Genomic DNA, 14,900 nt, shown 5'->3' with positions numbered 1-14,900 from the left:
ATCAAGATTTTGTCAACAGTGATGTAGGGAGGTGCTTTAACGAGAAGCTGCGACACCCTTTGCATTTTTTGCTCTTTCGATTGCCCAGGATGTTTCCACTTCTCCTACAGATTTTGTCTCTGAGTGGAGACCAGAAAAGTCAGTAATCTGTACGAAGCTAACCGGCAGTACTTTTTACATTACCCAATTAGCGTAGCTACAAATGATTGCACTAATTAGCTCAGGAAAACATTACATTTTTTTTGCCCTTCGGCCATCTCTTTAGACTGTTTTCGAGACAGTTCAGTTTCCATATTACTAACATGTATGCTTCATCTTTCTGTGTTTTGTATTGCAAGCTGACTGTTTTCTAGAAAGTACCCCATTTCATAAGTTAAAGGTCGTGATGTAAACCGTTTTCCGTGATATTCAGCTGCTTTTCGTTGGCGCCTAGTAATCCTGCTTTAACATATGCTCTGATGGGCCAAGACATAACGCATACGGGCTTTGAAAGTTTTTCTAAATAAATAAAAATATGGAGTGAAGTACTCCATGTCTCTGATTGTAAGCCTGACCTGCGATAATAAATGAACAGTCGAATTGTGAAATCAAAGGTACAATATAATAATAATTAATTGTCGTAATGAAAAGGGAAGTGTGTCATACTGTAAAAGTTAGTAATCTGACTGCAAGAATTTTGAACAGTATAAAGTGCGTGAATAATGAACATCGACATGAAACCTAGAGTAACTGGCTGTGCAAAATTTGATTACAGTAACTGTGTGTGAGTAACATAAGTTGCCCCTTATTGAATAAATAAAATTTAAAAATTCCTGATCTTTTCTCCTTACCTCAATTCTGCGCAAATCTGGATAATGCGTTGCAGTGCTGCTCTGTCTTGCTGCAAATTACTGTATCTGCACAGAGACACTCGAGAGGTGCAGTGAGTTCTCTGTTAATTGCAAATCGAACAGTTTATCGAACACACTTGGTTGGATGATCCATTAAAAATAATTGTAAGAGAAAGGTTGGTAAGAAAATGAAATTGCGCAAAAATGACGACACTATGTTTTTTATATATATATTGAGAAAAAGTGCTCAAGGCAGATTTTAAATTTAATGAACTTCTCAACATCCAAACAATACACTTTCCTATCTCTCAAATCCAACAACATTCAGCACAATAACCAAGTTAGTTCGATGGCGCAGCAATAGCAAAAAAAAGTAACATCATTATTGTATTTACCGATTTCTTCCTTCACAAATCAGTTTCATAATCATGTTGATTGAACAAAATGACACACTGAGACATTAAATTTGAATCATAATATTGCGTTACCTCCTTCACTCTAACACTGCTTAACATTACCAACCTAACTATAACACCGCCTCACGCTACCAAAGCTTAACACGTACTATTTTCACTGCGCCCTCGCGCGAATCAGCGATGTTAGCTTAACTTCTGCGATACAGCTTAAACATTGCTGCTCGCTCACAATCGTTTCAGTTACCAAATACTAAGATCCAAAATTATACACGACACCTATCAGCTTAATGATGTATTGACTCACCTTTGGAAAGCAAAAAAGCAGCGATTCTGCGTGACACGGATTCTGTAAGTCCTTGCTCGGTAGTTTTCTGGAGATACGTGGCATCAGAAGTCCACGCACAGGTTACACAGTTCCCGTAAATTAGGGCTCGGTGGTCTGTGGCAGCGGAGCTGGCGCTCGATAACGTCCCACATGTGTTCCCTCAGTTTCAAATCAGGAGAATCTGTTGGTCAAGTCGTCAATGCGAGTTCACTATCGTGCTCCTCAAGAAACCGTACCGCGATTCTGGCCTTGTGATACGGACAATTGTCTTGCTGGAAGATGCCACTACAGTCGCGTAAGACGCCAAGCATGATCGACAACAACGTTAAAATAGCATACCGCTGTCATGGTACCTCCGATTACTACCTAAGGTCCCACGGAAACTCAGGTGAATGTTCCCCGTAATACAATACCGCCCCTACCGCCTCGTTCCGTGGCGCGGTGCTTTGATCGAATAGCCATTCGCTTGGATGACGACATCAACGGACACGAACATCGACCTAGTGTAACAAGGAACGTGATTTATCCCAGCATATCACACGTTTCCATTGATCTGCGGTCCAGTCTCCATGATGCTTTGACCACTGCAGTAACAATTAACGATGTCGTGTTGAACAAGGGAACATGTAGGAAACGTCTCCTCTGCTGTGAAGACCCATGTTCAACAATGTGCACTGAACGGTGTGCTCGAGAAACTTGTGCCTCCACCATCACTGTACTACATCGTCGGATCTACCAGAGATGACGGCCTGTTGTGCTTTACCGAGTGGGCAAGATTCCGAATTGCACATTATGTGAAGAGTCGTAGACGTCCGACACCTATCACTGTTTCTGGGATATCCGTTCCCACGTAGCGGGCCGTAAGAATATTTCCTTTGTCAGAGTCACTTTTGTCAGAAATTTTCTCATTTGTGGCATTTATCGATGCTAGAATAATTCCTAGGCTGTCTCTCATTCGCCTATATGCGTCCCTCACCGCGTTAAGTGCCTGCAACACATCGGGCATGAACTTTTGTCTCATCAGTGTACTCGTATTTCATGGATTGTCTCACGTAATTTAACTTTTCACTTAGATGCAATTTTCGGTTAGGTTTTGTCCATTATCTGCTCGCGGTTTCTTAATTACTGCCCAATGTGATTTGAGAAACTCACTTAGCTTTGCCTTAATAAAAACAAATGGCCATCTTCAAAAGTCATCTTTTGTCCGAGTTAATTTTCATTTATATATTGATTATATGAATTCGGCTCTAAATTGCCTAAGTTTCCTTCCGTTCTTACTACCTACAAGTCCATTTTCCACAATACCGTCGCTCTGCGTAATCACCAATAAACAGCATATCCACTTTTCAAATCACATACACTCACTTTTTAACGAACTCTATAAGGAGTAGCGTGCGAATCGTGTATGAAATGTAAGTGAACCAGAACGGAGACGACGCACTAAAACGCTGATCTTCCTGAACTATGAAACGACATTCGAATTGTTCCCAGAATGAGATTTTCAGGAGAGCTTCTGTAAAGTTTGGAAGGTAAGAGACGGATACTGGCAGAAGTAAAGCTGTGAGTACCGGGCGTGAGTCGTGCTTCGGTAGCTCAGATGGTAGAGCACTTGCCCGCGAAAGGCAAAGGTCCCGAGTTCGAGTCTCGGTCGGGCACACAGTTTTAATCTGCCATGAAGTTTCATTCGAATTGTTGTTTGGAGTTACCCGAAAACTGCAGAAAGTGTCCGAGGATGAACTTAGTTGGCTTGAGCTCGCCTGCTGTTTCAGAACAGTCGGCATCCAGGTCAGATTCACGTCGTGTCGCCAGCGAAATTATCTCAAGGATTTTATTGATAGTGTGTATAGCAGTACAAGCTGCAGAACCCATTCCTGTCATTTCAGTGTGTCACTCCGAGTGAATTCTTGAAATGTTGTCCCAGTCTTCCAATTCCACAAGTCTATGAGATTAGCTGCACAGAGACAAGCTACCTGTCCTTGTTGTGACTTTCAAATAGCGCCTCTATCTACAGGGACAAAGAAGAAAACGATAAAAAAGGAAAGGTGACTTCCAAATAGCGCCTCTATCTACTGGCACGAAGAAGAAAAAGGTAAGTAAGGAGAGGACCAAAATACGCCTAGCACCAGCATGCAGGCTATTGTTATCTACCCGAGACAAAGTCCGCCTGGCAGGAGTTAATGGCGGCGTAAGTACGGCCTGCATGTAAGTGCAGTTGTTTTGTGTGGTAAAAGCCACGTGATGAAAACTGGCAGCATCTGTGCAGTTATTTTCTTTTACTTTGGGCATATAGTTTTTAAATTACTGTTAAAACCTGTACATTTGTAGCAACTTGATATATCTTCAGCAAGAGCAATAACAACGAACTGAATCTACATTTATATCTCGCGTTGCCCCTTACAGCATTTGGTGGAGGGTACATCTGGTATCACTATCATCTTCCATTGGCAAGTGGCTCGTATGAGCTCTTACATTTCTCTTTTTGTCGTATATCATACCGACTGTGGGTTAAAGTGTGTAGTTGCTTGTTTTAATGTTGTCTTCTTTTTGCAGAGACCGCTTTCGGTTTATTTCCGCTGTTTGATAGACGTACCTTCAGAACCTTAACAGCTAAAATGCTGATGAGGATGTAATACGGAAGAATTTTTGACATTATGAAGCAACTGAGTATTGGTGCTTAATATCGTAATGAATATTAGCAGTCGGTATCGCAAATTTATTTAATTTCTAGTTCTGATAACCGGTTTCGTCCATTAAAACCATGTTCAGACCATGGTCTGAAATATATAGTACTAGCTATCACGCACGGCTGCGCTGGCATGTAAAATGAAATGCAAAATGCGAATAGCTTTATAGGCCGGGTTACTATGTTCGGGATGTTCGGCCGCTTGGTGCAAGTCCTTTTATTTGACACCACTGTGACGATTCACATGTCGATGATGATAAAATAATGATGAGGACAACACACATGCACACACACACGCAATCCCGGCCAGGAATCGAGACCGGAACCCCTTGATCTAGGAAGAAACACAACAGGCCAGAATGAAAAGCAAACTGAGTAGACCGTTACCGCAACTCTTAATTTGTTGACGACTAACCGTCGCTCAGATTCCAATACTGTTATAAGGATGTAATGGATGTATTTTCTATATGACATTAATACACTAATTATAGCTTATTCAGCCGCTCCAAAGTAGACAAAGATCAAGATAGTCATAATCAGAAACGTAAACTAAGTAGTGATCTTCACCTAGTGGATAATGTAATCTATAAATGAGTATAAAGTACTAACATATGAAACCCAGGAAACTCGGTCAATTGGCAGGAACATGTGAAACTGCCGTACTCTGTTTTAATCAACAACATTCAACGAAAATGTGTTACAACAAGTTGCCCATTTTTGCTTATTGGCCAATATACATAAAGCAGTGTTCAGAATAATATAAGAACTGCTGTTATACATCTTTATCAGCAACATATGTGTCAAAGTTTACAGATATTCGAAGGAATCAAACGAGTTTAACAAAATGAGACCCAACACGTGCAAACAAATTGTCAACAGATACTTTCTGTGTAAAATACAAAATTTTTTTTAATCTTAGCTGAAACCTCTGTTAAAATGACTGTCAAAAACATGATAGGAATACTGTAATTAATTCTGCTACTGTGTAGTTAATGAAACTGTAAAGATATTATTTATCCCGCATAACTGATTTAAATTTAAATGTTATCATTGTTTTCTGGCTAATTTAATTCTGTGAAACAAACTGACTTGATTAAATACTTTCAAGTTGTAATTACTGAGCCATGTAAAAACACAAATGGCGTGCTTATTTGAAACTGTATATGAGGATATTTGTTGGGGAGTTGGAGGTTCACTGTTGAGCAGTTATTCGCGGCGGACCAAAATGTTCAAATGTGTGTGACATCTTATGGGACTTAACTGCTAAGGTCATCAGTCCCTAAGCTTACACACTACTTAACCTAAATTATCCTAAGGACAAACACACACACCCATGCCCGAGGGAGGACTCGATCCTCCGCCGGGACCAGCCGCACACTCCATGACTGCAGCGCCTCAGACCGCTCGGCACGGCACGGCGGACCAACTGTGTCGCTCAGAATAATTAAGTGACTTAAATACGTGTAAAGGTGTACCTGTTATTTCAAATCACATTATACGCTGATGGTAATTCTACCGATCCTGTTCTTTTAAGGACCACCAGAACATCTAAAAAGAAGAAGTTAAGTGTCTGTTTTACACTACCCATCTGAACTGAATACTGGACGTTACTTACTTGCAACTAGCGTATATCATCTCACTTCTAATAATTTTTAAAAAGAAGTTACCTCTCAAGGATCAGGAAGGCTCACGACACGTGTACGCGAAAGAACTTGCCCCCCCCCCCCTCCAACTAACAGCCGTGTACCGCAAGTCTCTAGAGGAACGGAAGGTTCCAAATGATTGGAAAAGAGCACAGGTAGCCCCAATCTTCAAGAAGGGTCGTCGAGCATATGCGCAAAACTATAGACCTATATCTCTGACGTCGATCTGTTATAGAATTTTAGAACATGTTTTTTGCTCGAGTATCATGTCGTTTTTGGAAATCCGGACTCTACTCTGTAGGAATCAGCATGGATTCCGGAAACAACGATCGTGTGAGACCCAACTCACTTTATTTGTTCATGAGACCCAGAAAATATTAGATACAGGCTCCCAGGTAGATGCTATTTTCCTTGACTTCCGGAAGGCGTTCGATACAGTTCCGCACAAGAGCCTACGGAATATCAGACCAGCTGTGTGGCTGGATTGAAGAGTTTTTAGCAAACAGACCACAGCATGTTGTTATCAATGGAGAGACGTCTACAGACGTTAAAGTAACCTCTGGCGTGCCACAGGGGAGTGTTATGGGACCACTGCTTTTCACAACACATATATAAATGACCTAGTAGATAGTGTCGGAAGTTCCATGCGGCTTTTCGCGGATGACGCTGTAGTATACAGAGAAGTTGCAGCATTAGAAAATTGTAGCGAAATGCAGGAAGATCTGCAGCGGAGAGGCACTTGGTGCAGGAAGTGGCAACTGACCCTTAACATAGACAAATGTAATGTTTTGCGAATACATAGAAAGAAGGATCATTTATTGTATGATTATATGATAGCGGAACAAACACTGCTAGCAGTTACTTCTGTAAATTATCTGGAAGTATGCGTGCGGAACGATTTGAAGTGGAATGATCATATAAAATTAATTGTTGGTAAGGCGGGTACCAGGTTGAGATTCATTGGGAGAGTGCTTAGAAAATGTAGTCCATCAACAAAGGAGGTGGCTTACAAAACACTCGTTCGACCTATACTTGAGTATTGCTCATCAGTGTGGGATCCGTACCAGATCAGGTTGACGGAGGAGATAGAAAAGATCCAAAGAAGAGCGGCGCGTTTCGTCACAGGGTTATTTGGTAAACGTGATAGTGTTACGGAAATGTTTAGCAAACTCAAGTGGCAGACTCTGCAAGAGAGGCGCTGTGCATAACGATGTAGCTTGCTTGCCAGGTTTCTAGAGGGTGTGTTTCTGGATGAGGTATCGAATATTTTGCTTCCCCCTACTTACACTTCCCGAGGAGATCACGAATGAAAAATCAGAGAGATTAGAGCGCGCACGGAGGCTTTCAGACAGTCGTTCTTCCTGCGAACCATACGCAACTGGAACAGAAAAGGGAGGTAATGACAATGGCACGTAAAGTGCCCTCCGCCACACACCGTTGGGTGGCTTGCGGAGTATAAATGTAGATGTAGATGTAGAACTATGAGGTGTTGACGCATATGAGCAGTTTGGTATAAAGAATGACAGCGATCGTGACGGTACTAAAATAAAGCGGAGACTTTCTAAAACTGTTAAAGAGCGTTAAACTAACACAGAAAGAAAATAAATAATTTGTCGTTCGGTGCAGCGAAAATTTTATAATATTTGTGCGTGCAAGTGCGTGAGCTCTCTTCTCGTGTCTGCTTGTGTTACCCACAGCTGCGCTCGCATATCAGATGCAGCCTCAGTAAAAGCCTCCCACGTTCTGCATGTAAAGCCTCGACGTCTGCCCGTCGTGCAGCGTTTAAATTGCGCCATCGTTGCAAGTCTTCAAGCATCTCAGAAGCTATAAGAGGTGCGTTACGCTCAGCGACTAAAAGCCCACTGGCTTGTGACCGACATTAGTGTGACAGAATGGATTAACCATGTTGAAGATTGTGTACGGATTGTATTCATTACAGCGAATCGTATTATGCAGAACATATCAAACAATAAAAGCATTTTAAAGCTCGAAAATTAGAGAGTAAATAGCTTTTTCAAAGAGTGATCATCATTGTATATTTCGCGTTATGTTCTTCAAATCAACAAATATCTTGTACTGCACTCTTTCTACAATAACCTGTGTTCTTCCTCAGCGTTCAAACTATCTTCATAACAAATTTAATCAGAATCGGTTCAGCGGCTTAGTCGTGAAAGCGAAACGGACAGCGCTGCTTTCGCATTCATAATATCATAGATTTAAGAGTCAGGAAGACTTTTCTGAAAGTATTTCTGTGTAACCCTGTATGAAAGTGAAACATGGACGATAAACAGTTTAGACTAGATGAAAGTAGAAGCTTTTGAAATGCGATGATACAGAAGAATGCTAAAGATTAGTGGGTAGATCACGTAACTAATGAGGAGGAACTGAATAGAACTGGGGAGAAAAGAAATTTGTAGCACAGTCTAACTAGAAGGAAGGATACGTTGACAGAACGCATTCTGGGACACCAAGGGATCACCAGTTTATTGCTGGAGGGGAGTACGGGGGAGAGCGAATAAGGGGAGGAGGGGGGGTTGAATCGTAGAGGGAGAGCAAGTGATGAATACAGTAAGCAGATTGAGAAGGATGTATGTTACAGTAGTTGTCCGGAGATGGAGAGGTTTGCACAGGACAGAGTATCATGGACCGATGTAGCAAACTAGTCTTCGGATTCAAGACCACAATAATAATAGTATGAATTACATTGGGTAATATACAAAAAAAACTCATAGCAACCTTAAATTTTAACATAAAAAATTTAACGCTGCTGTGAATATGTACATATATGAGACATTATAACATTATATATTTCAGAGCCTTGGTCTGAAGATGGCTGTAATGACCAACATCAGATATAAGCTAAGTCTGCGATCTCGAATGCTACTTTTTATTGTTCAAGTAGTACTGTGATTGACCCTTCTTGGAACGTATGCTCTCGAAATTTCAACAGTAAATATATCCGTGAGGCACAAGACCTCTCGTGTAGGACTAGCAAGTGACGTTTAATGGACATCCCGCTAATGCTCTTGCACGTCCTAACTAACCCGCTCTTCTTTCTGTCTTCCGTATCTCGTCTACTGTGCTATCTGGTGAAGTTCTCAGACTGACGAGTAGTGCTTAATAACCGGTCGAACGAGTTCAGTTTTACTATCCACTTACGCAAAATAAAAAAGAAAGGAATGTACACCAGGTAACACGTGATTATTACTGGAAGGGTCTTCACGAGCAGCTGATAAAGGCTGCTGCTCCGCGATGCGCAGCAGTAGAGGGGCGCGCATGTATTTCCGTGTCGGCGTGTCAGCCAAACTACGCACGGGCCCGCCGCCGCCGCCGCCGCCGCCCCCGCCGCCACCGCCTCCAGTTCTTCGCAGATTAATGCCCGCGCCGCGAGCGTCAGAAATGCAGATACACTGGTAATACGCACTGACTAAGGCGCGCCTATTTCCGTCCAGCGGTCGCAGTTTGTCGCTATGAATAGCGGACGCCCGCTGCTGGAGAAGGAGACAACCGTACCGCGGAGCAGCTGGCCGCTTCTGCCGGCACAGGTGACGGCCGCCAGGAGCGCGCTCGTGCTCTGCTGGGAAAACGCTGCTCACCGCCTCGGCTTCCGACGTTCCTGCCCCACGTTTTTGAGCCGTGGCGTAATGATGCTGTGACGTGTGCCATCATCCGTGCGCAAACAGGACGAAAGTAGAACATTTGATAATATTTGTTTTCCGTCTGTATCATGTTTTTGGAATGTCTTTTGTGGTGGCATACTGATTTGTGGCCCACTCGATGTCTACGTTATATTGAATAGCGATAGTTTGGCTGTGAGTTGGCGAAGCGGTAGCGAAGGCTTTAATTACTCCCTTATTCGGGAGTACTCAATACTTGGTCGTAAACGACATGTTTACTCGCCAGATGTTTTACCTTTCATGGATCTGAAGGTATATCTATGTAACGGCCGAAATATACCACAAACCGCCACTAGAAACAAAAAAATAAAAATAAAAAAGACGCAAACAAAACAAACAACAAGGCCTTAACTAATAGGTCAGATAAAAGGACAGGCCGTTCCAAACAAAGGCCAATATGCATTTCATCTTACAAGTGAAGGTGACAGTTTTTCTCGAAGGCTGTAATATTTATGCACACTGAACAAAAGAAATTTCTTAATCATATACAGTTGCTGAGATCTAGCGAGTCTAATCTCTATCTATGATAATGATGTAGGCTGAAGCACTGCATTAAAATTTTTATCAGTACCAGGGTTCGAACACAGGCTTTCTGCGTACTGAGCAGACACACTACTCTTTGCATCACACAGGCACAGCTGCGCGGACTACCCTAGTACGTCTCCCTCACTGATACAAATTCTAATTCACGCCTCGGCCCATTGCTGTCCCCCTTGTAAACTTGCATCAGTGATGCTTAGGCTCTCTGATATTGTATTGGCACCTTAAAAAATGAGCAAAATGTCGATCAGTGCTGCCTGTACCTCAGGCGTAGGTGATATATTAATGAAACACAGTGGATGTTCCTGAGACATCACGTTAATACCGTGTAGCTCCACTTATACAACTGATTATGTCATCACTTTGGTGAGAAAGTTTCTTCATATTTGCTGTGTCCAAATGAAGGCATTCATTGACGATAGATCCCGCTTGGCTACCAAACTGCAAAGATTTACTACGTTTCACTCTCTGTTCTAAAGAATCCCACACATTTTCTATGTGATTTAGCGGTGAAGTCGATGTGCGGTGGGGTGCCTGAGTGTTTATCAAATAAGGAACGCGTACGTGCACTCCCATGACCAAAGCTGTTGCCATCTTGTAGGATGGGAAGGTCCAGTTCATATTTATCATAAGGATCTAGAAAAAAACGCAACAGTTAGTCACTGAGAATGCTGAAATGAACATCCTGGTTCATTTTCACGGAAATCTGAATGAGTGAGCCCAACGAAAAACACTCCCAAAACATCACAGAACTACTTCTGCTCTGAGCTACACTCTACATGCATAGAGGTAAAACTTGGAATCGTCGGACCACGTAGCTGCTGTCCAGTCCCACTGATGTCTGGCCCGTTGTAGATGTAGAAGTTAACGTACCGCTGTGAACAATGGCCGCCGGCCGGGGTGGCCGAGCGGTTCTAGGCGCTACAGTCTGGAACCGCGCGACCGCTACGGTCGCAAGTTCGAATCCTGCCTCGGGCATGGATGTGTGTAATGTCCTTAGATTAGTTAGGTTTAAGTAGTTCTAAGTTCTAGGGGACTGATGACGTCAGATGTTAAGTCCCATAGTGCTCAGAGCTATTTGAACCATTTTTGAACAATGGCCTTTTCCAGGTGCCCGACTCCAAATGACCATTGCATGTAGCTCTCTCCGCTATGTTCGCTCGGGAATCGAGATGCATCTGCATTCACTGAAAACAACAGTTTCTGTTGCGCTTGAAACCGATTGTCACTGACAAGGAGTTGCAGTTTCCTCTGGTCCCTGCCGGCAAGTTGCTCTTATGCTGTGTTAACGACTGCGAGCGGTACAACATACGTCGTAGGCACGTTGCACAGTCCGTGTTGATACACCAACAAATCGGGCAAAATCATGTGCAATGTGGGCATGGATAAGATCCGCCATTCCGTCAGCTCTCTATGTCGACCCACATGCTACGTTGATTCTATGCAACCGACCGGCACGCACACACCATTTCACTTCCTTGGCTTACGTCAGCGTTGGACTGTCATGTGACGGCCAGGTATCAGTTCCATGCCATCTACAGCATTCCAAAACCAGTACTGCGTTCTTTTAAGGGGGGGGGGGGGGGGGACTACGAGGGACGCTTCCTTAAGTAGGGGCCTTTTTTTTTATAAAAATATAAAAACATGTTATTTTCAAACCATATTTGTTTTCAGGCATTACAGTAGGTTTCTTTAGTTTCCTACATAGTTGCCTTTCTTATTTAGGCACTTGTCACCTTAAAACCAAGTTCTGAAATCTGTCTTCAAAGAAGTTTGTCGCCTGCTCTGGGACCCAAGAGTTCACGGCCCTTGGCACTTCTTCATCGTCGTTGAAGCCCTTCCCACCAACATGTTTCACCTACGAAAAACAAAAGTTGAAATCGCTAGGAGCAAGGTCAGGGCTATACAGTGGGTAAACCAAAAGTTCCCACGAGAAATAGTCTTTCAGTTCCCGAGTCTGTGCTGCAATGTGAGGCCTTACGTTATTGCAAAGCAGGATAATTCCCTTTGGCAACATGCCGCAGCTTTTGTTCCGGTCAGTATTGAGCAGTAGGCTTCTGTGCTGATCGTCGTTCCTCGTGGCATAAAGTCTACCAGCAAAACACAACACCTGTCCCAGGAAACAGCTGCTGGACCTTGCGTTGTGACAGCGTTTGTTTGGGTTTGATCTTCACAGGAGAGGTTGAGTGCCGCTATTCCGTTGACTGTTACTGGGATTCAGGACTGAAACTGGATACCCATGCTACATCTTCTGTGACTGTTCGACTCAATGTCATCCGCTTCCTCCACATAACTAGTCAAAAAGATGAGGGTACTGGCCAGTCTCTTTTGTTTGTGGTTTTCCGTGAAGACTTCAGGCGCACATCGAGAGCACAATTTGCTAAAGTTTGGGTTTTCAGACACAATTTTATACAGTACAGACCTAGACTCATGATGAAAATCCACCGAGAGACTGATTATTGTGGATGTTGTATCCTCAAGAATTTTCGTGTCAATTGCGGTCACCAAATGTTCTGTGATCACAGATGGTCGACCTGAGCCTTCGTCGTCGGGCGTATTTTCACGGCCAGTTTTAACAGTCTTACCCACTTTCTCTCTTTACCTTCGCCCACTGCATTTTCACCGTACGCTTCACAAAGCTGATGAATGTCAGCATCCGAGATGTTCTTTGCACTCAAAACACTTTATCAGAGCCCCTATATCACATACGCAGCAAGCGGTTCAATATTCTGAAACATTTTTAAGATGCTCGATTCAGAGTCTAGGTTAGCTACACAGCTGCAAATAACGCCTGCTTGTTCGAAAGAATATCATGCGCGCTTGCTGCAGCCTTCGCTCGAAGTATGGGATTATAAAAGAAAGAAAGCGTTACTTAAAGAAGAAGTCCTTTGTAACATATTGTCCTATGAGATTACTAAGTTCTTCTCCTAAATACCTCATATTAACAGCAGAAGTTACAAATTACAAGACGCAAATTCACTTCATCTATCTTACTGAAACGCCGAAAGCTTGAATCTGAAAGCGCATTGATAATTATAAACCTATATACATATTGTAATGTCAGTGCAGGCGTCAAACATTATGAATGAAAATTATGCTCAACTGCTTCGGTTCATATTATAAAACAACACAAACAGCTTACCTGTGCGAAAAACACACATTACTAACACAGAGTTAGTCAAGTTCGCACTATTGCGTTCCCATTTCTTGCTGGCAATGTCAACTGCTTTCTTGTACGCAGTTGCAATGACAATCGTAGCTTCGTTTTTTTCTGAATTTTTTTGCCATACGATTAGGTTACATTGTCTTTGTTTAAGTGACTTCCGTTAAGAAAATATCACACAGTACAGTCATATTCAAGAGAGTTACAAAGAAAATACGTTGTAGTGATCAGATCTTCTCTTTGCTGGTCTTTATCGCGTTTCTTCACGGTGTCAGCATGTTAATCTGGATACGGCAATGTTAGTGATACACGGTGGCCGGATAGATCGATTTCGAGGAGTGGTTTCGGGTACCTGTGCAAAGATATGCCAGCGAAGATAGGCCAGAAAATATTATTCTAGAGCGACAAGAACACTGCTTCCTCAAACTAATCACTAATTTAATACACATAGGTTTGAAGCTGCCCTGACATCACATCATTCTCAGAGGAGTTTATTAAATGTAATAGTAGTGTTGAAGGTATGAACCAACTGTTGCAGGAGATCGTAGTGACAGAAAGCTGCGGGCCACCGTTAGATTATGAAGTTCGTACTTGAGAAAAGTCAGCAAGCAGAATTCCGATTCAAAGGAATAAGAAACAATTCGGGTTTAATGTCCCGTCGACGACTACGTCATTAGACGGCCCTGTCCTTTTACAAGGAATCACCCTGATTTTTTCCTTACACGATTTAAGGAAACTACCCAGTCCTCCCGAATACGATTCCAGTGTGTTACCATTGCATCACAACAACTGAGAAGTCTTACGAATCACCAAGTCCTCCCTTCATATCTGCGATTATATTGGTTGAAAGCATCAGTAAATGCAATGCTTCTTCTTATAAAGTTTGTGTGAGCATTGACTGAAATAAACTATATAGTACATTTTCCTTTAGCGTAACATAAATTATTATATGGCACAAAGACCAAAATGGAGCAGAAAGAAATGTGGAGGAAGATTAGAATAGGACTGTCTTACCTTATTTATGGAGTGCTTAAAAGTAAATGAACATTTTAGCCCAGTTACTGAAGTCGACACGTTGCTGTTTTTAGACTGCATTGTCTGTGGTGGCTGCAGGGGCGCTAATGTTGAAACAGAGTTGTGCCAGCACAGCGCGCAAGTGGCTTTATTTTTACTTCTTGCGTGGCTTGCTGTTTCTCTGTAGTGGAGCCATCAATCTGAGCTCTCCACAAAGGAAGAACAACACACGGAGCGGCGATGTATCCAGCCCAGGTACGAGAGCAGTCCTTCGCTATCGCCGCGATATTAAACAGACAGTATCGCCGCTCAGGCGAGAAGACGAACACAGTTGCGTGCTTAGTAAACATTACGTTTCCAGAGACTATGCTGCTTGTCGTCAGCACATTACTTCGAATTCCTTTTCACTTTCTCCGATCTCAGCTGAAATGTTGCGAAGCCTGCATTAGTTTATAGCATCATAACACAAACAATTTTCACAGTTCAATAAGATAAATCTTGGATAATCGCTATTTGGTATGAACAATGAATTTTTCTTTTCTCCTGTCTTAGATGGTAATATACGATTTTTAGATGCATATTACAAATAGAATTCGTACTCGTACAACA

General features: G+C 42.5%; 1 protein-coding gene across 1 annotated transcript in view; it reads right to left on the bottom strand.

Annotated features, from left to right (window-relative positions):
- The window catches only part of LOC126281465 (transcription factor SOX-5-like), an 821,264-nt gene that overhangs the window by 775,312 nt on the left and 31,052 nt on the right, over positions 1–14,900 (bottom strand). The window lies entirely within an intron of this gene.

This window comes from Schistocerca gregaria, chromosome 7, assembly GCF_023897955.1.
Source record: "Schistocerca gregaria isolate iqSchGreg1 chromosome 7, iqSchGreg1.2, whole genome shotgun sequence".
Taxonomy (NCBI): Eukaryota; Metazoa; Arthropoda; class Insecta; order Orthoptera; family Acrididae; genus Schistocerca; species Schistocerca gregaria.
This window is presented reverse-complemented; position numbering and strand designations above follow the sequence as displayed.